Source organism: Lissotriton vulgaris, chromosome 2_1 (genome assembly GCF_964263255.1).
Source record: "Lissotriton vulgaris chromosome 2_1, aLisVul1.2, whole genome shotgun sequence".
Lineage (NCBI taxonomy): Eukaryota > Metazoa > Chordata > Amphibia > Caudata > Salamandridae > Lissotriton > Lissotriton vulgaris.
The window spans coordinates 1,119,022,282-1,119,045,602 of NC_141687.1; positions in this window are offsets into that span (position 1 = coordinate 1,119,022,282).

The window sequence follows — 23,321 nt, forward strand, 5'->3', positions numbered from 1 at the left end:
CCTCCGTTTTTCTTGTCAAAGGTGGTCGCTCATTTCCTTCAGATTCAGAAGATGAATGCGGAACGGTAGCCATTGTACCGAAGTCTTCGGGAAGATGTTCGACGTTGTTCTCTCTTGAGAGTAGAAAAGAAAGTGATGGAAGTGGGTGGAGTGCTGCGTGTAAATTCCAGAATAGAAACTACCAAGAACCAATTAGAAGTGTTGTTTAGAAGTCACATGACTTCACATGCAAGTGTCAGGTCCTGTACGCGATAGGAGGGTGCGCGCACCCGGTCTCGCACTAAAATAAAGCGGCGAAAAAATATCTCATAATATGCTCTTGGAGCACGTTTTGGTAGAAAGAGTTAGTTCTGAAAAGAACTTTTTTTTTTTTTTTTTTGGGAAAGAAGTGTTATGATGCTTTCGATTTCTTAAAGTTGCTACTACATTTTTCAGTAAGTAATAGTTTGAAAATGAAGTGAAGAAATTTATCTTTTCTTGGGGCATTTGTGACTTTCAATTTTGAGTTTAATAAGAACGAGGCTCTGCTCTCCATACAAAAGAATTTCTCCACACTTGTTGCATTTCATATGCACCTTCGCAAGATATGGTCTCAAGTCCATCTCAGCACTCGATGGAGATACAGGTCGTACACCAGAAGATGTGCTGGCCACCTCTGATGGTAATAGCGTGGCCAGGGCTCTTGTCGATGCTTTTGCATAATGCTCAGGATGCCTTTGTTTAACATGCCGCTGCATGGTGTGTATAGAAAAGGAATATTTTTTATTTGGATTTCCCCTTGAGAGCTCCGAATTGCATATCCTGCAGGTTACTTTTGGCGCATTCACTTTCTTTTGATCTTCAGGATAAGTAAAAAATTGCCAAATGAAAGATTCCTTTTTTCTTCTTAACGGTGGTCGCTCATTTCCTTCAGATTCAGAAGATGAATGTGGAAGGGCAGCCATTTCAGCAAAGTGTTCCGGAAGATGCTCGACGTTGTTGTCTCTTGAGAGTAGAAAAGATTGTGAGGAAAGTGGGTGGAGTGCTTCGTGTAAATTCCAGAACAGAAACTACTAAGAACCAATTGGAAGTCTTCTTTTCAAGTCACATGACTTTACATGCGCTTCTCAGGACGTGTAGGCGGTGACACTATCTAGTTACGAACGTGATTACATACTTAGGAACTAGCATTCAAAAAAACTATGAAATTCACTGAAAAAACCACAGGTTTTACACACGTTATAGTTAGGAAGTAGCATTTGAAAAACCTATGAAATTCACTGAAAAAACCATAGGTTTGACACCAGTTATAGTTAGCTGGAAATTTTAGTGACATAAAACCAATGAAATTCCACGTTATAGTTAGTTGGACTCACTATAACTTGCGCGTGTTGTGGTAAATTTAATTACCTGGTACTGAATTTCTATGCGGTAAAGTCAATAAGAATAACTCATAATAAATAAGAGGCAAAATCCGTGATATTTGAGGTTTCTCAAAAAGGGTTTTATTCCTTAAAAAGGAATTGGGTGATTAGCATATTGGCTCGAGCCAAGGTGGCATACCGTTCCGTCACCACGCAGGTTCGGGAAGGGACAGACTGACAGAGTCAATGGTAATATGCGAGTATGCAAGTATGCGACAATACATTATTGACAGGCATTCATATATATATAGTCAATGCATTACAGTAAAGGCATATGCAGGAGGCGTAACAGCTGAGAAGAGAGATAGGAGTGCATGTACGTAATACAAAAAGGCGTTACAATAGGCGTGCATGAAGGCGTGAACAAGAACGTCATTTATCATGATGTCACAAGTAGGCGGATCCATGAGTGAATCCGGCAGTGTCAGCAGAAATACATGGCAGAGATGCGCGCGCAGCAGTATGACGTGTAATGTACGTGTAACTTGAGGGGTGAAGGGGGACTTGACATTTAGCCCTACATGTGGAGACAGATGTCTGGATGTCAGATCAACCTAATCCCAAATCGTATCTAATATCTCATGTTTAAGGAACTGTATTATCTGGAAGGAAAAGGTCTCTCGGACAAGAGGCTATTCTATACTGACTGTGAGTGCGTGTATGAGCGTCTACGTGTCTGCATGAGATGCGAGGGGTGCGAGGGAGGGCATGGGCCTACCATGGAAACAGAGCCATGAATTACTTGCACAGAGACAGTGAGGACGAGCCCTTTGCTCTGCAGCTGGAAGGATGTTGACATGAAACTACTAGACAGGAATGTATTTTCGAGGAGTGGAGCAGGTAATTCGAAGGTTGAATACAGTCTTGGCAGGCAACAGGCTGAGCCAAGCACCGTTAGCCGCACAGGGAGTAAGGCAGAGGTCACGGGTACAGATGCAGGCCCAGGTTTGAGATTCAGAGTCAGAAGGCAGGAAAAGGCTCGATGGCAGAATTCAGGGCCTACTTCGCCAGAGCTGAAAAACGTGTAAAGTACACTACATAAAGACGTTGGCATGGCATATTTAGGAACGGACTATTTGACCCATTCATGGTGGATCTGAAAGAGGACATGTTAACGTTGGACGCAAATGTATTTGCGTCTTCATAGCTTGAAGTGGAGGGAACATACATGTACTTGTAGCGTGTACACGGAGTCGTTGGGGTCTAAGATAGGGGACACAATCGATCACAAAATTTATATTACCTCAGTGTAATGCACTGCTGATGACATTACATATTACATCACTCATGACATGGTCAGTGACATCACTCATGACATCACTGATGACAGACCTCCTTTAAGTGTAATGTAACCCTTAAAACACATATTGGAAAATAGAAATTAACATTTTCAAAAAAATGGAGATACCCATACCAGTTACAACAACCAATTCAGTAATTCCACCATCTATATACTCATTCTCTCATTCACCAACAGTTCTATATAGTCACTCATACATATACTCACTCATCATATGTAGTGATACACCTATACATCCTGTTACACACCGACAATCATCCAAAAGTTACTCACATACATACTCACACATGCAAATAAACTATTGAACATCCATTTATTTGCATATAAAACTATACACACACTACCACGTTACTTCTAAAGAAACTTATACATACTTACTCTCTTAAACAATCACACACTTATTTAAACAGGAACTCTTTCTATCTCTTAGTCTCACATATACTGACTTATATATATCAATACTCACATATACTAAATTAAAACATATCTCGTTACTGATAAAGACACTAGTGAGGCAGGCATTCATTCACTAACACACACATATACACACTCAACCACCCATACAGTCCTGCACATATGGTGTCTTCTAAACACATACAAAGAGAGAGTTAGTCATTCATGCATCTATGTGATTAGTAATACCCCCACAAAACCATACAAACACTCATTCCCTCCTTGTCCCCTACGGACCCTTCATGATATATCGATCTGCATGAATCGATCAATCTGTTCATGTAACATCATTTGCTCTTCTTTCTTCTTTTGACGTTTTGAATGGGAATTTGAATGCGGAATACATGATGTGGCGCACAGGCCGCAAATCGCCGGTCCACATTGTAAACACAGGCAGCAACTGAATACTATGAGAAGGCCAATGCCTAGGAAGGATAGGATCTTCCATCCCCAAGCGGTCAACGTTGTCCAGAACCAACCGGACCAAGTCCAGGTGCCTGGATTCTGATGTATCAGACTTGCAATTTTATGGAGACGTGTTATAGCTTTATATACCGTTGGCGCGTTTTCTGGAATGAAAACACAGCAACTTGACCCGATGACCTTACAAGCTCCACCCCTATCAGCTAGGATGACGTCAATGACGAGACGATTTTGAAGGACAACAACCCGCATGGCAGACTGTTCCTCTGTTAAGTTACCTAGAGCGGAAGTAGCTTCATTCACTACTGCTTCGAGGGTTCTAGTTAATCTACGTATCAGTTTACTATTAGTAACAGTACCTATGTAGGGGAAGAAACCTTTATTGATGTCTGTGTATTGCTCCCATGCCGTTTCAGTGTAGTCGACAATCGGGAGTTCTCTTCGGAGTCTATTGTTTACTAGATTGGTATTTCTGTGATAATCAGGAGGAGCTAGGAAAACAGGTGGCAGAAGGAATGCAATGTAACAGGTACCATCCCAATCTGGAGGCAAACGTATGTATGCGGTATGGCCACAGACAAAGTAGGAATGACGAGTAGCTCTAAACGTGGGTTTGCCTTGATCACTGAATTCGATCACAGTAGTACATTTACTATGACCTAAGTGTATGGAACCATTCTTTCTGATACATAATTCACCTTTGACTGGTAACACTGACATAGCAGGCAATACTGGTGCGGCTTTGGATTCAACAGTTAGAATCATGAGGTTAATTGTGTAATTACCTAATCCATATACTTCATTTTCTAGATCAGTTCCTGTTCTAGTGGGAAGTCCCTTCTTGTCAGGGTAACAGACTTTAAGTAGAACTAAGTTCAGGTTTCCCCAAACCCAATTCCCATCGTAAACAGCAATGTCAGAATCTAGGGAATTAATCAATCTAAACCATGCCCCACAGGAGCCATTGTGAGTGAACGGGTACGGAAAGAGGGGCAGAACTCCCTTGCATTTCTGGTAGGGAGGGAGTCGGCCACATATCCAGCAGTTTGTAGCATTGTTAGTCTGATGGGAGTGATGTAACATACTAATGAATGTGTTGTTGCGCAGCGCAAGTCTGTAAGACAATTCATGGGGAGGTAATTCGCTAAAAGAATGTTCGGCAGTGACATTGTAAGCAGATTGTGCACGCTTGAAAATAGGGTAGTACATGTGCAATAATATACTGGCAGCAATAATAAGAAGGCTTAGTAAAAACATAATCAATAATGTCACTATACAGTGACTACGAAGTGATTTACAATATGCACGTTTCTTGAGTTGTCTCTGTCTATCTCTCTCTCTATCTCGGTCTAGGGGATACATGTCAGAAACTAATTTAACCAATTCACCTAGGGGAGGACTTAAACAATTAAACTGTCTGACTTGCTAGACCGTAACTTTAGTCTATATTCTCCGGAGGCGGTTTTCTCAACCAGGGGGAGTTTTGAGTCAGTTTGTGGAGGAGGGCAGGGCTTAGAGTCCAAGTCCGAAGGAAGTCCGTGAAACTTTTTGATGTGGCTCGAGTGCAGCCATCCTTTTCTGCCCTCCAATTTAACAGCCGTCCTTGTCGTCAGAAGAACCAACTTCGGGGTCTGCCAGCGGGGCTCCAGTGGACTTCTCCGGTCAAAGTTCCGCACGAACACAAAATCGCCAGGGACCACTTCATGGGGCTTCACCTCGGTGTTGTCGGGAAAGGCTGCAGCTACCTGTGAACAACAAGATTGTAGTGCAGACATCAAGGAGGCAAGGTAATCTGTCAGCATAACGCAATCAACATCTGTGATTTTACGAGGTATAGGCGTCCCCCACATATTCGGTGGCCTACCGAAGACCACTTCATACGGGGATAGCCCGGTTCGAGAGTGCGCAACCATCCTCATATAGAAAAGGGCAACTGGCAAGGCTACTATCCAGTCAACGCCTTTCTCTCTACATATTTTTGAAAGTCGGATCTTTAGAGTCTGATTATGGCGCTCCACGAGACCTGCTGCCTCGGGATGCCGGACACAGTGGAACTTCCACTGATACCCTAACAGGAGTGTTATGTGTTTCACAAGCTCGGATGAGAATGGCTGACCGTTATCTGAGTACACGATACGAGGCAAACCATACCGTGGGAAGAACTCACGAACCAGCTGCTTGGCAGTGGTCGGAGCAGTGTAATCTGGGACTGGATATGCTTCTGTCCATCGGGAAAGTGCACATACGACTACGAGGACATACTTGAATCCTCGACAACGTTCCATCTGGATATAATCCATCTGGAGGACTTCAAAAGGGTGATCGGGAGGCTGAAATCCACCTTTCTCTACAGGAATGCTTTTACCTGGATTGAACTGACAACAAATCATGCAAGTACGCACTTTTTGTTTCGCTGCGGCTCGTAAGTTCTTATTGTACCATATGTGTTGAATGTTATCTAGCATTGCCTTTTCTCCTAGGTGTGCTGGGCTATGTATAGTGTTAATGATGATTTGAACCATAGAATCGGGGAGAAACCATGTAGATTTTCCCTTCGTCATCCATCCCTGATCTGTTTGGATCCCTCCTAGTTCAGTCCACTTCTTGATTTCATCTGGTGTGGCATGTGTCTGTATGTCAATTACATCATGTGCGGGATCCTTGACTGTCATGCAGTGTGATTGTGTCAGAACTATTGTCTTTGTCAAGTCAGTTGCATGCATTCGATTCTGGGCAGTTTGCTTAGCTGTTCGGTCTGCCAGGTCGTTACCCTGGGAGATCGTATCGGTAACCTTTGTATGTGCCTTACACTTCATAATAGATATCGCAGTAGGTAGATGTATTGCATCTAAAAAGGCTTGAATGAGGGGACCGTGTTGAATGTTGGCACCGTGAGAAGTCAAGTAACCTCTCTCTCGCCAGAGGACTCCGAAATCGTGAACGACTCTGAATGCATAACGTGAATCAGTGTATATGTTAACTCTCTTATTTTTGGCTTGAATACAGGCTTGTGTCAGAGCGATGAGCTCTGCTGCTTGAGCTGACAGGGTGTCGATACAATTTGTTTCTATAACTTCGGTGTCTGTCGTGACTGCGTAAGCTGCCACTAATTCTCCTGTACCTGTTCTCATACATGAACCATCCACATAAAGTGTCAGGTCTGGGTCTGGTAATGGGACATCTGTCAAGTCTTGTCTGGGTTTCGTCGTAATAGTGATGACTTCGATACAATCATGCTTCAGTGGGTCTACACCGCTTAATGGCAAAAGTGTGGCAGGATTCAATGTGCTGCAGCGTCTGATTTCTATGTGTGGTTGAAACAATGTCAATTCATAACCTGTCAGTCTTGCTATGGTCAAGTGTTGGGTCTGTGTACAATTTAAAAGAACTTCCACGGAATGTGGAACTTGTACTGTCAATTGATGTCCTAATACTATGGAATCGCTCTGTCTGATTGCTAAAGCTGTCGCTGCGACTGATTTCAAACATGCAGGTAAAGCTTGGGCTACTGGATCTAATGTGCTAGAAAAGTAAGCACACGGTTTGTGTGAACCTGCTTGTTCCTGAGTGAGGACTGACAAGGCAGTACCTTCACGTTCTGTAACAAAAAGTGTAAAGGGCTTACTGTAACATGGTGTTGCTAAAACTGGTGCTTGACATAAGGCTTTCTTTAAGTCTTCAAAAGCTTGTGTATGTTCCTGAGTCCAAGGGAGGACAGTCGATGTCGCTGCCTCCTGAGTCGTCAACTGAATGAGTGGCTTTGCTAGAAATGCATATTGGGGAATCCATTGTCTGCAGTACGAGGTGAGGCCTATGAAAGCCCGCACCTCCTTTTGTGTTTTCGGTGGTGACATGTTTACAATTAACTGGATGCGATCTGGGGTGAGCTGTCTCCCCACTTTGGACAGCAAGTGACCCAGGTACACAACTTGCTGAACACAGAATTGCAGCTTTGAAGGGGAAACCTTGTGCCCCTTGTCAGCCAGGAAATTTAAAACCGTCAGTGATGCTGTTTCACATTCGGGTTCGCTTCGTGCGGTGATCAGCAGATCATCGACATACTGGAGTAGGGCGGTGTTAACAGGCATGTGGATACTGTCAAGTTGTCTTTTCAGTGCTTGGCTATAGATGCTGGGGCTTTCTGTGAATCCTTGAGGTGCGCGTGAAAATTTGAAACTTCGTCCATTTAAACTGAATCCGAACAAGTATTGGCTTTCTGGATCAATTGGGACGCTAAAGAAGGCGTTCTTGAGGTCAATTACAGTAAAGAACGTCGCTTCTGAATCAATAGCTGTCAGTAATGAAGAGATATCTGGAACCACAGGATACTGTGGTACAATGCATTTATTCAATTTGCGCAGATCAATAACTAATCGATAAACAGGTGGTGCATTTGGATCAGTACGTTTAAGAACTGGAATGATAGGAGAATTACATACATTGGAGTCGGTTTCCACGACCACTCCTTGTGCAATGAGCTCGTCAATGATTCTCAGTAAAGCCACTACAGCATCTGGAGGTAACTTGTATTGTCGAATTCGTGGTAATACCACTCCTGCTTTAAGTGTGACTCGATATGGTGTAATGTGCATACAACCTACATCAGTGGGGCCTTGCGCCCACAAGTGTGCAGGTACACTCTGTAACCGGGGATCCATGTCTCTTAATACATAATGGCCTTTAATATCTCGCAAGAATAATCGTACTCCTTCCGGAGAACAGCATATTATAGCTCCTAGAGCTTTCAGTGTCTTTATACCTAACAAGTTTTCTGGACATGATTTTGTAAGCAATAAATCTGTAGTCCGTGTCAAAGGACCAACTGCAAGGGGAAGTGGCTGTGATACTTCATTAATAATAGGCTTTCCTGAAAATCCAAGGGAAACATTCTGTGAGCCTGAGAGGGGTGCCCCTGGAACCTCATCGTGACTGATTGTGGTCCTGCTTGCCCCTGTGTCAATTAAAAACTTTCTGTCTTTTCCTAACACTTGACTGTGTACATAAGGACCCTCTTGATCTACAGGAACTTCAATAAGGGGCAAGCCAAACTCCCTCTCTAGGCCGTTTCATGTGTACCGCTGATAATCGGGGTAGTCATTCTGTGCATACTGGTACATCTGTTGTGTCGTGTTCTGTGTTGCAGTAATAGGCTGTTGCTGTGGCACTGCTACAGTTTGTGATGAAGCTGGCATAGGCGGAATATGTTGTATATTCTGTGGTGCTTGTTGCTGGGCCTGATCTTGTCTAGGTACGCGCGGTCTCTCCTTGGTCTTACCCGTGGAGATATTGTGTTTCAGAACTGCACAATCGTTTACATAATGACCTGGCTGTTTACAATAGTTACATGTCCCTTTAACAGGAGCCGTCGAATTACTGGGCTGGGTCGCACCCTTTTTGTGACCATCAGCAGGAACTGACTGGGCAACTAACATTTTCATTTTCGTGTCTTTCATACGTCTTTGTTCATGTTCTTGTTCTTCTCTAATTCTATTCTGGTGGTACTGTAACATTTGTAACATTTGTGAAGGGGTGTTAGCTTGCCAAGTGCTTTCGACTTTCAGTACTCTGTTCTTAACCTGGGGCAGTGAATTCTCGACTAATTTCGTTACAAAAAGGTGTGGATATGACTCGCTGCTTGGTTTCAGGCCGCTATTAATACCAAAACATTTCTCAAATCGAGTATAAAAATCACTAGTGTCTTCATCGGGTTTCTGTTTACAGGCTGAGATTGCACCCCAATCTTCCTTTTTCGTACTTAATAAACGTGGCAACACTTGTACTAACAATCCTGGTAATGCTTTAACCTTATCCCCAAGCCCTTGGCCTGGAATTCTAGTATTTTCTTCGTTTTCTAATGCAGTCCAATCAATCTTTGCATTTCCCACTTCCCATTCTTTTTCTTTAAGTTTCTCATAAATACCAGGAGGCAGTAATACTTTCAATATCTTCATAAGGTCGGGATAAGTATAGTCACCCATGAGTAACATGTCTTTTATTTCACGGTGAAAACCTGCGGGGTCTTTATCATGGCTAGGTACTAGTTTTTTCATTTCCAATAATTCTATTTTGGTTATGGGTGTGAACACAAACACACGTCTAAGTGTATTATCGGTATTCTGAACTGGGTGCACTTCTCGTAACGGATTCTGTTTATCCATGTAATACATTTTTCTTTCCATGGAGTGTGCTGAATCAGATTGTGGACATAGAAAGGCACTATATCTGTGCCGATGTTCTAGAATTACCTTAATTAGATCGGTACCTAGACCTCTCCACTTATTCATGAGTAGTTCTGCTAATATATCAGGCAGGGGGCCTGGATCGGAATGTTGGCTTCTATACAATAGAAGTAGGTGTTGTATCATGTATGTACCAGCTAAACGCTGTTCACAATTGTGTCATGTTAAAAAATGTGTGTGCTAACGCATCATCACTATATTTCTCGGGACTGTCAGCCCATTGTACTGCTGACCTCGCTAATTCTTGTTCATCCATAGAATCTAGTACATTGTACCCCATTCGTTCTCGGAGTCTGTTATCAGTAGCTTGAAATAAGTGCTCAGGAGTTCTTGGGTTACACATGGCTTCTTGAAAAATTCTTTTACTTTCTGGACGCACTGGGTGCATTGAATTATTAAAGGGTCTTCCTTTACCTACATACGCTATTGTTTCTCTAACTGGTAATTGTGCTTGTCCTGTAGCTTCTTCTGGTTGCTCCTCTTCTGAGGACTCAAACTTGTCTGATTCATTTTCTGGTTCTAACTGTCTTGTTTCATGTATTTTTATTACTACGCTTCTGATTCTTTGATACATGTTTTTTATACAATTCTGTTTATCATGGCTCCCGTCTGCTATATTCTGACCCCATCTATGAAGTGCTTTCATTTCCTCCGGGTCCATCCCCGGCCTATCTTGTTCTCTTATTAAGCAGTTTATAAAAAACCGTAATATCTTGGCTTGAGTGTCAACTTTCTGGTGAGCCATGGCTTCCTTAATACTTTCAGGTCCTTGCCCTGTTTGGACAAAATGATATATTCTGTCTAGATGTTCAACCATTCCGGGTAGGGTCAACAAAAAGTTGGTGACCCGTCTTAGTCGTACTGATGCTAGTATTAATCTTTCATCATTTCTACCGGGTACTGGATCATATCTACAATCCCCGAGACGTTCTTTTATTATATCAAAATCGGCTGATCGAGGTGTACGTTGTTGTGCTAGATCCCTGTAAGTCAATCTATGTACTTGTGGAGGTATCTGGAAACCTATCGCCCCTCCGGACGCGCCTCCTGAGGCACTGGCTCCGAAGGGGTTGTTCGGGTGAAAAGTGGGAGGAATGGGTGTGGGAAGAGCTGGAAGAACGGGAGGAAGACCAGGAGGGACATTCGGAACGGGAGGAAGAGGTGGAGGAGTAGCTTGACGCGGGGGTAGGGGCTGATTGTCTCGGGGTCGAGCGCCGCCAGTAGGAGGTGTGCACGGCGGTGCGGCATTAGCATATGCGGGCGCTACATCATCTAGATAGGAAGAAAGGAAAATGTCCTTCGCGGTTTTGGGATGCATTTTAGTCGGGAGCATGGGAGGTGGTAGATCTTTTGGTACTTCCGGAGTGGCCTTAGGTAAACCTTCGGTCAGGAGAGGATACATACCATTCCTAAGGGTGTTTAGTTGTCTGTCTACTTGTTCTATTTTTACTCGGATACCTTCCTCAACTAATACGTTTTCTTGGGCCTTGTCTGAATCCTCTTTCCTTTTCTCTTCTTTTCTAAGTGCTTTTTCTGTACGCCTATGCGATTCTTTACGCCATAATTCGATGGCATCTTTCTGTGACTGTCTGGCTTTCTTTTTCCGTAATGCTTCTTCTACTCTTATGATGCAATCTGAATCCCATGTCCCTGCAGCGGGCCATCTCTGATTCTCTGCTAGATCTTTAGTGTAGTCCACCCATAAATCGAGAAATAGAACGGCATCTAGGCCGTGCTTGTGGTACATAAAGTACCCTGGAGTGTCCCTAGGTGGAATGGGAACAGCTTCCACGAGTATCCCTTTTCTAGTATTTATCTGTCTTAATTTGGAGAATAACGGCATCTTAAAAATCTGGCTACTTGGTGCTTAATCAGATATGAACACAATGAACACAATAATCACAATAATGACGATCGAACAATCACTCATACCACAACATTTTGAGACACATTAAAACATTTTGAGATGAACAATAACAATTAGAATGTAACTCGCTAACTGCATAATACTAGATACACTGCTCAACAGTGCAGACTGGATATACTGCTAAACAGTACAGATACACTGTCTAAAACAGTGCAGACCAGGTCTGTGTACCCAAACCTGTCTGGACCGGCACAACCTAATGCGCACGTCTAGATGCGTCCCCAGCAACGGTACTCACCGGGAAGCACGGAAACAGAAGGCCTCGGAAACTCTGGACTGGACTCGACTGGATTCGGACTGGATTCGGACTCGACTCGTGACGCAGATACTTCGGAACTTCGGAACCTGGTGGGCCTCCGTATACCTCGGATCTTGCTCTCTCAGCTAGGCTCTGGTCGGGATCCTCCGCACTTCTCACCGCCTCGTCTGGGTGTCGATCGCGGCCTCAGTCACCTCCGTTGGCCTGAGGGAGATACAGGAAATCCTGCGGGTACGCGTAGTTTCCGTCCGGCTGTGGCAGGGGACTAAGCCTGCAAAGCACCTCCGGCGGGTGAGATGGGGGAGGGGTCCCTATTCGGGCGCCAATTATGTGGTAAATTTAATTACCTGGTACTGAATTTCTATGCGGTAAAGTCAATAAGAATAACTCATAATAAATAAGAGGCAAAATCCGTGATATTTGAGGTTTCTCAAAAAGGGTTTTATTCCTTAAAAAGGAATTGGGTGATTAGCATATTGGCTCGAGCCAAGGTGGCATACCGTTCCGTCACCACGCAGGTTCGGGAAGGGACAGACTGAAAGAGTCAATGGTAATATGCGAGTATGCAAGTATGCGACAATACATTATTGACAGGCATTCATATATATAGTCAATGCATTACAGTAAAGGCATATGCAGGAGGCGTAACAGCTGAGAAGAGAGATAAGAGTGCATGTACGTAATACAAAAAGGCGTTACAATAGGCGTGCATGAAGGCGTGAACAAGAACGTCATTTATCATGATGTCACAAGTAGGCGGATCCATGAGTGAATCCGGCAGTGTCAGCAGAAATACATGGCAGAGATGCGCGCGCAGCAGTATGACGTGTAATGTACGTGTAACTTGAGGGGTGAAGGGGGACTTGACATTTAGCCCTACATGTGGAGACAGATGTCTGGATGTCAGATCAACCTAATCCCAAATCGTGTCTAATATCTCATGTTTAAGGAACTGTATTATCTAGAAGGAAAAGGTCTCTCGGACAAGAGGCTATTCTATACTGACTGTGAGTGCGTGTATGAGCGTCTACGTGTCTGCATGAGATGCGAGGGGTGCGAGGGAGGGCATGGGCCTACCATGGAAACAGAGCCATGAATTACTTGCACAGAGACAGTGAGGCCGAGCCCTTTGCTCTGCAGCTGGAAGGATGTTGACATGAAACTACTAGACAGGAATGTATTTTCGAGGAGTGGAGCAGATAATTCGAAGGTAGAATACAGTCTTGGCAGGCAACAGGCTGAGCCAAGCACCGTTAGCCGCACAGGGAGTAAGGCAGAGGTCACGGGTACAGATGCAGGCCCAGGTTTGAGATTCAGAGTCAGAAGGCAGGAAAAGGCTCGATGGCAGAATTCAGGGCCTACTTCGCCAGAGCTGAAAAACGTGTAAAGTACACTACATAAAGACGTTGGCATGGCATATTTAGGAACGGACTATTTGACCCATTCATGGTGGATCTGAAAGAGGACATGTTAACGTTGGACGCAAATGTATTTGCGTCTTCATAGCTTGAAGTGGAGGGAACATACATGTACTTGTAGCGTGTACACGGAGTCGTTGGGGTCTAAGATAGGGGACACAATCGATCACAAAATTTATATTACCTCAGTGTAATGCACTGCTGATGACATTACATATTACATCACTCATGACATGGTCAGTGACATCACTCATGACATCACTGATGACAGACCTCCTTTAAGTGTAATGTAACCCTTAAAACACATATTGGAAAATAGAAATTAACATTTTCAAAAAAATGGAGATACCCATACCAGTTACAACAACCAATTCAGTAATTCCACCATCTATATACTCATTCTCTCATTCACCAACAGTTCTATATAGTCACTCATACATATACTCACTCATCATATGTAGTGATACACCTATACATCCTGTTACACACCGACAATCATCCAAAAGTTACTCACATACATACTCACACATGCAAATAAACTATTGAACATCCATTTATTTGCATATAAAACTATACACACACTACCACGTTACTTCTAAAGAAACTTATACATACTTACTCTCTTAAACAATCACACACTTATTTAAACAGGAACTCTTTCTATCTCTTAGTCTCACATATACTGACTTATATATATCAATACTCACATATACTAAATTAAAACATATCTCGTTACTGATAAAGACACTAGTGAGGCAGGCATTCATTCACTAACACACACATATACACACTCAACCACCCATACAGTCCTGCACATATGGTGTCTTCTAAACACATACAAAGAGAGAGTTAGTCATTCATGCATCTATGTGATTAGTAATACCCCCACAAAACCATACAAACACTCATACTGATACTAAAAAAACATCTAAGAACCCAAATACCTACACATGTAGGTACTCATCAACCCATGCAGCCACTTATTCACAAAGTGAAACACTGATACATATATTTAAATATTTAAACATTACTCGCTAATATATGTATTCACTAAGGTACACTTAATAAGCCAGTTATCCAATCATTTCTTTTTGAAAAAAACATTCATTAAGACAATAATTTAAACATTTATTCTTCTCTCGACCTTTACATATACATATATAAAACATATTTATTTTTTATAAAGACACATATTCACTGGATGGTGTCATAAGTGATGTCACTGACCATGTCATGAGTGATGTAATATGTAATGTCATCAGCAGTGCATTACACGCGCAAGTTATAGTGAGTCCAACTAACTATAACGTGGAATTTCATTGGTTTTATGTCACTAAAATTTCCAGCTAACTATAACTGGTGTCAAACCTATGGTTTTTTCAGTGAATTTCATAGGTTTTTCAAATGCTACTTCCTAACTATAACGTGTGTACAACCTATAGTTTTTTCAGTGAATATATATATATATGTATATATATATATATATATATATATATATATATATATATATATATATATATATATATATATATATATATATATATATATATATATATATATATATATATATATATATATATGAGAATTACCTTCTTGCACTTCTCCTTGCATAGCCAAAGCTGCACGATACGCCAGCATAGAAGGAGATGGACCAACCAGGTACAGCAAGATGGATTTCTTTATTCACAGAACAACAGTAGATATATATGTGTGTGGGGGTCCAATCCTTAGAATTAACTGATCCTTAACAGTCATGAGAATTGTGTACTTTGAGATTTGCATGGTTACAAGTGGTGGTGCTTTATAGATCATCCGCAAAGTTGGTGCTCCCAGCTGTCTTGGGTAGCAGCTACTCCTCTACCCCTTTGGTAGCCATTTGATTGTGTCCATCATGAACGTTTTGTTTCAGTTTCGTGAAATTCCTAGAAGAGTAGGTCAGACGCAAGTATTAACTCTGTTTCCTCTACTTGTTAATCAATGCCTGAATGTGCCATTGAGGAGGAGGTGAAAGCTTAACCCATCTACAGGTACAGATATCATAATTCTCTAAAGGCTAAGTTGAAGTAATCATAATTAATCATAATTAATGCTTCCCGGGTCTCTGGTACTGCATGTATGATGGTCTTCCTCCATAGCTTGGGCAAAAACATAAATTCTCCTTCAAAAGGATGAGGAACAAGAACTGTGTTCTATTTGAGTCATTTCACTGCACTTTATTTTAATGTATGCCCCCACCATGATTGAGTGCCTAAGGCTATTTACTCAACAACAGCTCCACGGATTCTATAATATCCCATACATTTTCATTTAATTCAATATGCTCTGTTGAGCACGATACACAAAAAAAACGTTCTGTCTGATAGTTGTACACCTTATCTCATATAAAGTTACTCACATGATTAAATCACCTTCCGAAACGCAGAGGAAAGAACATTGAGGTCTAGACAATGCACTTGCTGAGAATAAACTGTATTAGGTGATACAAAAGAATATCAAACCCATAAATCAAACTCTGTTGGTGGGTAGGTGAAACAAGTGCTCGTGCAGTGCATCAAGAAAACATTTGAACAAACGCTTGAATGTAAACAAGTCAAATCTTCAGATAAATATGTCCAATGCATATATATCTGTGGTCAATCATTGGTGGGCTAATACATCAGCCCATAATATTCCCATAACCCAGAAATGATTGGTACAGGCTGAATGTAAGATCGTTGGCGTTTTGACCATCTTAAGAAGTGTGTGGTTTTTTTACATCGTGGCAGGTTTTCTAAGGACACAATATGGAACAGCCTGCAAGTTAAAGTGTATCATGTCAGACCTCATGTGTAGAAAATGACTAGAAGCCAGGAATGAATGGGGAGTATTTTCTTCCTCTTCCATAAGGATGACCTACCCTTCCTCTAGCACACACACATAAATTCTGTGTCTGTCCCAGTGGGACCTCTGCTACACATTTTCTGGTGATTGGGTCATCATAGGAAGGCGTACAGTGGCTTACCTCTTCCACTCATGTATGTGTTAAGAGAATATAGGGTTACCTCATTGTTATTTCATGTATGCTTTGTTAAGTTCAGGAGCGTGGGAAGTTGGTACATTTTATTTTGGGAAATTACAAACAAATTTCATGAAATTATCTCTTTGGAATCTCGCAAGAAAAATGTAAGCTATGGTGAAACTCACATTCAAAAGGTAAGTAATAAACTAGCAAGTGGACTGATTTGAGAAAAAAAATGCTCAAACAAGAAGCCCGCACAGAAAAAAAAATGCGAGATTGTACACCAGAGCAATGCGCACATAATGTGTATTTTGTGTGCATAATTCAATTTTTGGCAAAACCAGTAGAACTAGGTGCTGCCACCTCCTCAGTGATCCCTTCTGTATAATGTGCTCCTATGGCACAATGAACCCACACTACTCTCTAGAGTTACGGATCATTGCAGATTACTACAGGTACCATATTTTTGGACCAGGAAGGACTGACATCCATTGTTGTTCAGCTTCCTTGCTTCTTTTGCAGTCACTCCTGCAGATGTTTTGGAGCTGAGAGACTCATGTCCCATTTCTTATCTAAGACTTGTGAACAATACCCTCATTTTATTCTTGACCAGACATGCGCATTAAAGTGCATTTTGATCAAGGTTTTGCTAAGTGAGATTATTCAAGCCACTGAAGGCCACTGTGCGTGGCCTTGTATGGCTTGATATGTCTAAAGTAATGCAGGGCAGAACACATCGCTGCCCTGCGTTACTCTGTGGAAGGGAAGCATTCTATGGGTGTTAGATGGGTGTTAGAAGGTGGCTCTGCCCATCTGAGCCACCTGGATTTTTTGATTTTTTAACACCTAATTTCTGAACTTTTACTGTGGGAGAGCATCATAAGTTGGGACTCACCAACAGTGAACTCACGGAGAAAGAGACTGCATGTGGATTTTACCGGTGTCCCCCTGGTGAGAGTAGGCCGCTGTGCTGCAGCCGGAGTAAGGGGCACTGGACTGGTTACATGCAGACATGTGTGTACATGCATGTGCACACGTGTAGGGGCTGCGTGGGGGAGATTCCTGTCATGCGCTGCCCAGGAGCAGGTACAGATAGAATGGTATGGCAGGAATGATGCAGCATTGGGTGGTGGCATGGAATAGGCTGTATAATGTAGGAAGACACATGTGAGGTAAAATCAGTGTGTTTTACTGTTTTCCCTATAGGAACACTCCAGTACTCTCCTATGAAGATGGGGAGCACATGGGGTAGTTTCACTTCCCTAGGGCCTACCAATTCCAGACATGCACCAAAGTACACGTTAGGTTGTGTAAAAAGAAATATTCTGCTGAGTCCAAAGCAATATCTGTACTGCTTATGGGTCATCCAGAAATTGCATATTCCTCTGACTAAGCTCATAACCAGAGCCCGGCTGCGTGTGACTCTGCCAGGCTGGTTTAATGACCTTCCTCCCCATGCTGTAGCATCAGTGGCCTAGCCCTTCACAACAAGCATTCCAAGGACAAAGTCTCCTGTCCAAGAGGGAGAGATGGGGGATGGAGCTGCAGGTTATCATCAGCAGCTGTCACCTGGTGCCAGGCACCAAGCTGCTCTGGGCCATGAAGGCAGCAAGGGGGGAAGGGGGCTTTTCAGAGACCATGTGGTCTGAGACCCCTGGACGATGCCATTTTGAACTATCAAAGAGGCCTGTGCAGGAAGGAGGGAGCAGGAGCAGAGAGGTGATGTGTAGCTGCAGGACAGAGCAGAATAACCTACCTGCCACCCCCTTCCAAATTCTTTTAAAAAGTCTTGCACATGAAGAGGAGCTCTCTCTACTGAGGAAGACCGGTGTTGGAGCCTGGCACCATGGGCAGTTGGAAGGATGAACCCCTGAAAGTCCCAGGATACTGGATTGCGCCTTTGAGGAGTTCAGGACCAGTGAGGAGAAGCCTGGGCCTCTGTGCAAAAAGAAGAGAGGCTCAGGAGGAGATCTAGGTGAAAGGCTGGTGCAGGGAGCCAGTGAAGACAGCCCCCTGCTGAGTGCACCCTCTTTAAATCCAGGAGGGTGGCGGAAATTTGCTGGTGCTGGCCACCAGAAGAAGGATGAGGCCAAAATGGTGACAATTTGATACCTGGGGGCTGACCTTTGAGCTCTAATGGGACCTATGACGAAGCGCATGGGGCTCTGCCGTCGGTCTTGGATATGCCCCGGGGGTGGGTCAGGTCCCAGGTGCTGCCTCCAGAAGAAAGGCTAGTCAGGGAGTGCTGATCCCGCTGCCCGTGAATGAGCCCCATAGGGGGGGCAGGAGCCTACCCTGTCCCCCAGAGAAGCGATAGTTGGGGAGCGTTGTCATCCTCCCTGTGAAGGTGCCAGTGGGTGACAGTAGCCTACCCTGGCTTCGAAGAGAGCGGAAGTCGGGAAGCGCCATTGTGCTCCCCATGGTAGATGGCACTGGGGCCCTGGACCCCAACTCCAGACCCTGAAGCCCAGAAGATAAGCCGAGGAGCACCGTCACGCTCCCCACAAAGATTGCACTGGGGCCCGGGACCCCAACTACGGGACCGGCTTGAAGGAAGAGGGGGGAGTGCCGCCACACTCCCCCGCAGTTGCAGGAAGGCCAGGGCAGTGTCATCGCACTACCCCGAGGACCCGCCGGTCAAGATGCAACTGTCAGATCTGTCCGCAGCAGCGGGCGGACCAGAAAAAAGGGCCGGCTGCCCAGCAGCACGTGAGGGTGCTGGCCAGTTGGTCCCTGAGCCGCAATTCGCTCACCTGGCAATGAGGGGTCTGGGTGGGACTGGGACCCCAATGGAGGGCGGAAGCAGCGTGAGGCTACCAGCGAGGGAAGCGCAGCTCTCCCCGAGCAGTGGGGTAGCCACTTCTATGTTATGCACGCCAAGGAAAGAAGCGCCCCAGAATGCCTTGCAAGGCCTACAGAAGCATGCAAGGAAACCTGGTTATTTTGGCGCGTGGTGGAGGATGGGGCCACCTGCCACCGCGGTTGGTAGGCAAAGGTGCAGGGGGAGCTGCAGGAGCCACGTAGACCTCCCCAGCACCAAATGAGAAAAGTTCCTCCCTAAGTCTCCGGGGGACTTGAAAGAAACAGCCCCCTCAAGGGCTCAGCCATACGCCAAACAGCATCCTATGGCTGAAACTTTTGTTCTTCAGCTAGGGGTGTGTTTGGGACTGCACCAAAGTGTGAAAGACGGAACTGGGGATGTCTGAGTGAGGCATCCTTTAGAGGTGAAGAGGTGCAATTGCACAAGAAGTGCATTTATCTGAAATCTATTGGTGCGAGGCAAGATGGTAGCGGCGTCTTAGATCGCTGCGAGAGGCTCCACTGACCAGTACCTCACAGTACTAAAATGCGCTGGATTATGCTCATATCTGGAGAAATAGGCGGCGGTGCAATTTAAATCAATGCGGAGCTAAGGAGATCGGAGAGAAATAACAGTTTCTCTTACACCGGCTACATTGTGAAAATGCAAAACACCGGCAACAAAGTAGCACTTCAGGGTTTACTTTTTTCTATCGGCTGCTCTCGGCTGCAGTGTTGAAGGCTGGATGAAGGAGCTCTGCTCTGCTCTGGCAACAAAGTAGCGCTTCAGGACTTACTTTTTCATATCACCTGCCCTTGGCTGCGGCACTGAAGGCTGGATGGAAGGGTTTTGTGCTGGGAATCAGCGGAGTGCGGCAGACTCGGCTACAACCTTGGAGCTCTGTTCCCGCCTTATCCTCTTCTCCTCGCTGATTGGATTTGCGGTGATACGATTTCTTGGACACACCCGAGGTGCCGGAGGTACTGGAGACGCTGCAGCTCAGCGCAGCGTGGGCTGCTTTCCTGAGAGCCCTGTAGCACTGGTCGATCCTCGTTCCTACTTAGAGAGCAGCCCTTTCGCCCTGGTGGACACAAGAGAGATGGCTCCAAAGAACGCGGCTGCAGCGGCCGCTGCAGCTTCTAAAACTCGGGCAGCAAAACAGGCTCTCCGTGATAGGGAGCTGGCAATGAAACGAACTGGCACACAAGGATTAGGCGGTACTCCGGGCTCTGGTCCTGGCCCTGAAAATATACAAAATTTGACACCATCAAAGCAAGCTAGATCTTCAAAGCAGCATCAAACTACACCCCGACCTGGCCCTTCAGTGGTTGACCTCTTAAGAAAAATAGCAGCCCCGTCTACCCCTCACCTATCTACGACTACAGCGATGGATGATCCCTCCTTTCCAGGATTGGAAACTACAGGTCAGACGGGGAGCGGGACAGTAGATGGTGCTCATGAACCTAGTCGGGAGGGGGAGAAGTCAAAACAAACGATTTCTGTGCCTGTTAATAAACAACTGAAGCTTACAGAAGACAATACCCAACATACATCTCCCTGTGCCACCATTGCTCCCACAATAACTGCTATATCAACTATTGAAGCAAGATCCAGTTGACATACTGTGCCTGCAAGAAACTCATATAGCAGATTCCGATAAAGATCTCTTGAAGATCCCAGAATATAATGTGATCGTAGCCACTTCCCAAACAGCTAAAACCAGGGGGGTTGCAATTCTGGCCTAACCACTACTTGGTAATCCTAGACGCAAATTAGCTGACAAACACGGAAGGTGGGCTATAGTACAATTAGAACTGGGTCCCACGATCTGTGCAATTTACGGGTCAAACTTAGATGACCCTACAACATTCAGGGATCTAGATCTAGAACTAGCCTCCTGGCCCTCTCCTCTTATCCTCTGTGGAGATTTTAACATTTCAGTGGGGGGTTATGTTCTTAATCAATTGCCCCTGAACTACAATGGCCGTAAGCCTAAGGTATATAGGGCCATACGCCAATTAATGGATAACCATAATTTGCGAGATGTCTGGGACTTGAAAAAACATCATGATTCTGGTTTCACTTTCTTTTCATACTCCCACAATAAATATGTCCGAATCGATTACATCATGACTTCCTTGGTGGATCCGCAAATATTAGATATAATCAAATACCCAAGAACAATATCGGACCATAATGCACTTACTCTTATCATCAATCTGCCTTGTCATAATATACCCAAATCGCAATGGACCTTTGACAGAAAGTTACTTGTCAATGCGGAATATATAACCCATATAACATCCTGGGCTCAGGGTTTTTTTGACTGTAATAGATTTAGTGCATCTAGATTGATTGTATGGGATTGCTTTAAAGCAGCACTAAGGGGTGAAACTATTTCTTTTGTTGCCAAAAGGAAAAAGAGGGAAGACATCAACAACTATGAGCTCAACCTGGAGCTGTCCAATCTCGAAGCTCAACATGCAACCCAGATCCATCAGGAGACCTAGCCTATGATACTCTTCATAAAACAACAGTTTTGAAAACCGAAATCAACAGTTCATTAATTAGGAAAGCCGCAGAAACATATGAATCAAACAAAAGAAGTCTATATGAATCTGGGGAAAATGTTGGCAGGCAGTTAGCCCTAAGTACACGCCAAAAACAATCATACAATAACATAAAAATTATTGAGTACGAGGGTCACCAATATACCTCCGCACAGGATATAATAGGAGTATTCCAGAGGTACTATCAAAAATTATATCAAAATGAAGATCAATACTCTAGCAGAGAATTAAAAACTTTTCTTAACAACTTGCTATTAGAGATAGGCCACAATCCACTGATTGATGAATCAATTAAAGAAGAATTGGATAGGGACATCTCGATTGTAGAACTGGAACGGGCGCTAGCTGAGCTCGCAAATGGCAAAGCCGCAGGTCCCGACAAAATTCCCTTGGACCTCTAAAAAATATTAAACAAACAAATACTACCCTACATATTAGATCTTTTTCTAGGGGTCCAATGTAATTCATTACCACCAGAATCTTGGAAACATACCAATATAGCAATATTTGCTAAAAAAGGCAAACCCCCACATCTCCCATCATCATACAGACCCATTTCTCTTATAAACTCCGACTCCAAATTATATGCCAAGGTCCTAGCTAATCGGTTGAGTCGGGTCATCGAACGTCTTGTCTCCCCGTGGCAACATGGCTTTATCCCGGGGAAGGGTACCACAGATCATACCCGCAGAGCCATTGCCCTTTTTGACATCATGGGCGCCACAGGGGGTAGGATGTCTATGATCCTACTCTATGCCGAAAAGGCATTTGACCGTGTTTCCTGGCAATTTTTGTGGAACATACTGGCGTTGAACAACATCTGGTACAAATTCATCAATGCTATAAAAGCCCTATATGTTGGTCCACAGGCTAAACTTAACATATGTGGCTCGCAGTCGGAGTTTATCGAGATACAAAGAGGTACAAGACAGGGCTGTCCCTGTTCCCCGTTATTATTTGCCCTTTATATAAATCCCCTTATTTTAAAACTTCTTTCCTCACCTCTTATTAAATCTGTTATGGTGGATCGATTCTCAACAAAAATTCTGGCCTACGCCGATGACGTGGCTGTTCTAACAACAAACCCAACTGAGGCGGTTAGCGAAATTGAACTAATTACTTATACTTTTGGTATTTACTCAGGCTAATCCCTTAACAGGGATAAAACAATGGTCCTATGCACGAATAATACGATATTTGAAAGCCCTTATAAAGTTAAACAAGCCACATACTTAGGGGTCATTATATCCTCCAACGTGAGCGAAATTAATCACCTTAACTATACCCCCCTGAATAAGAAGATTAAAGAAGATCTTAGAAGAGTGGACCACTTACATGTGTCTGTTATCGGAAGGGCCAACTACCTAAAAATGAACATCTTCCCAAAAATACTCTATCTATTTCGAACAATACCACTCTTGGCCGGAGGTAACTATATAAAGACTCTTGACTCCTCCATGTCTAAATTTATTTGGAGTTACGGTAAAATTAGAAGGGCTCTACCATACCTAACTCTACCATTAGAAAGGGG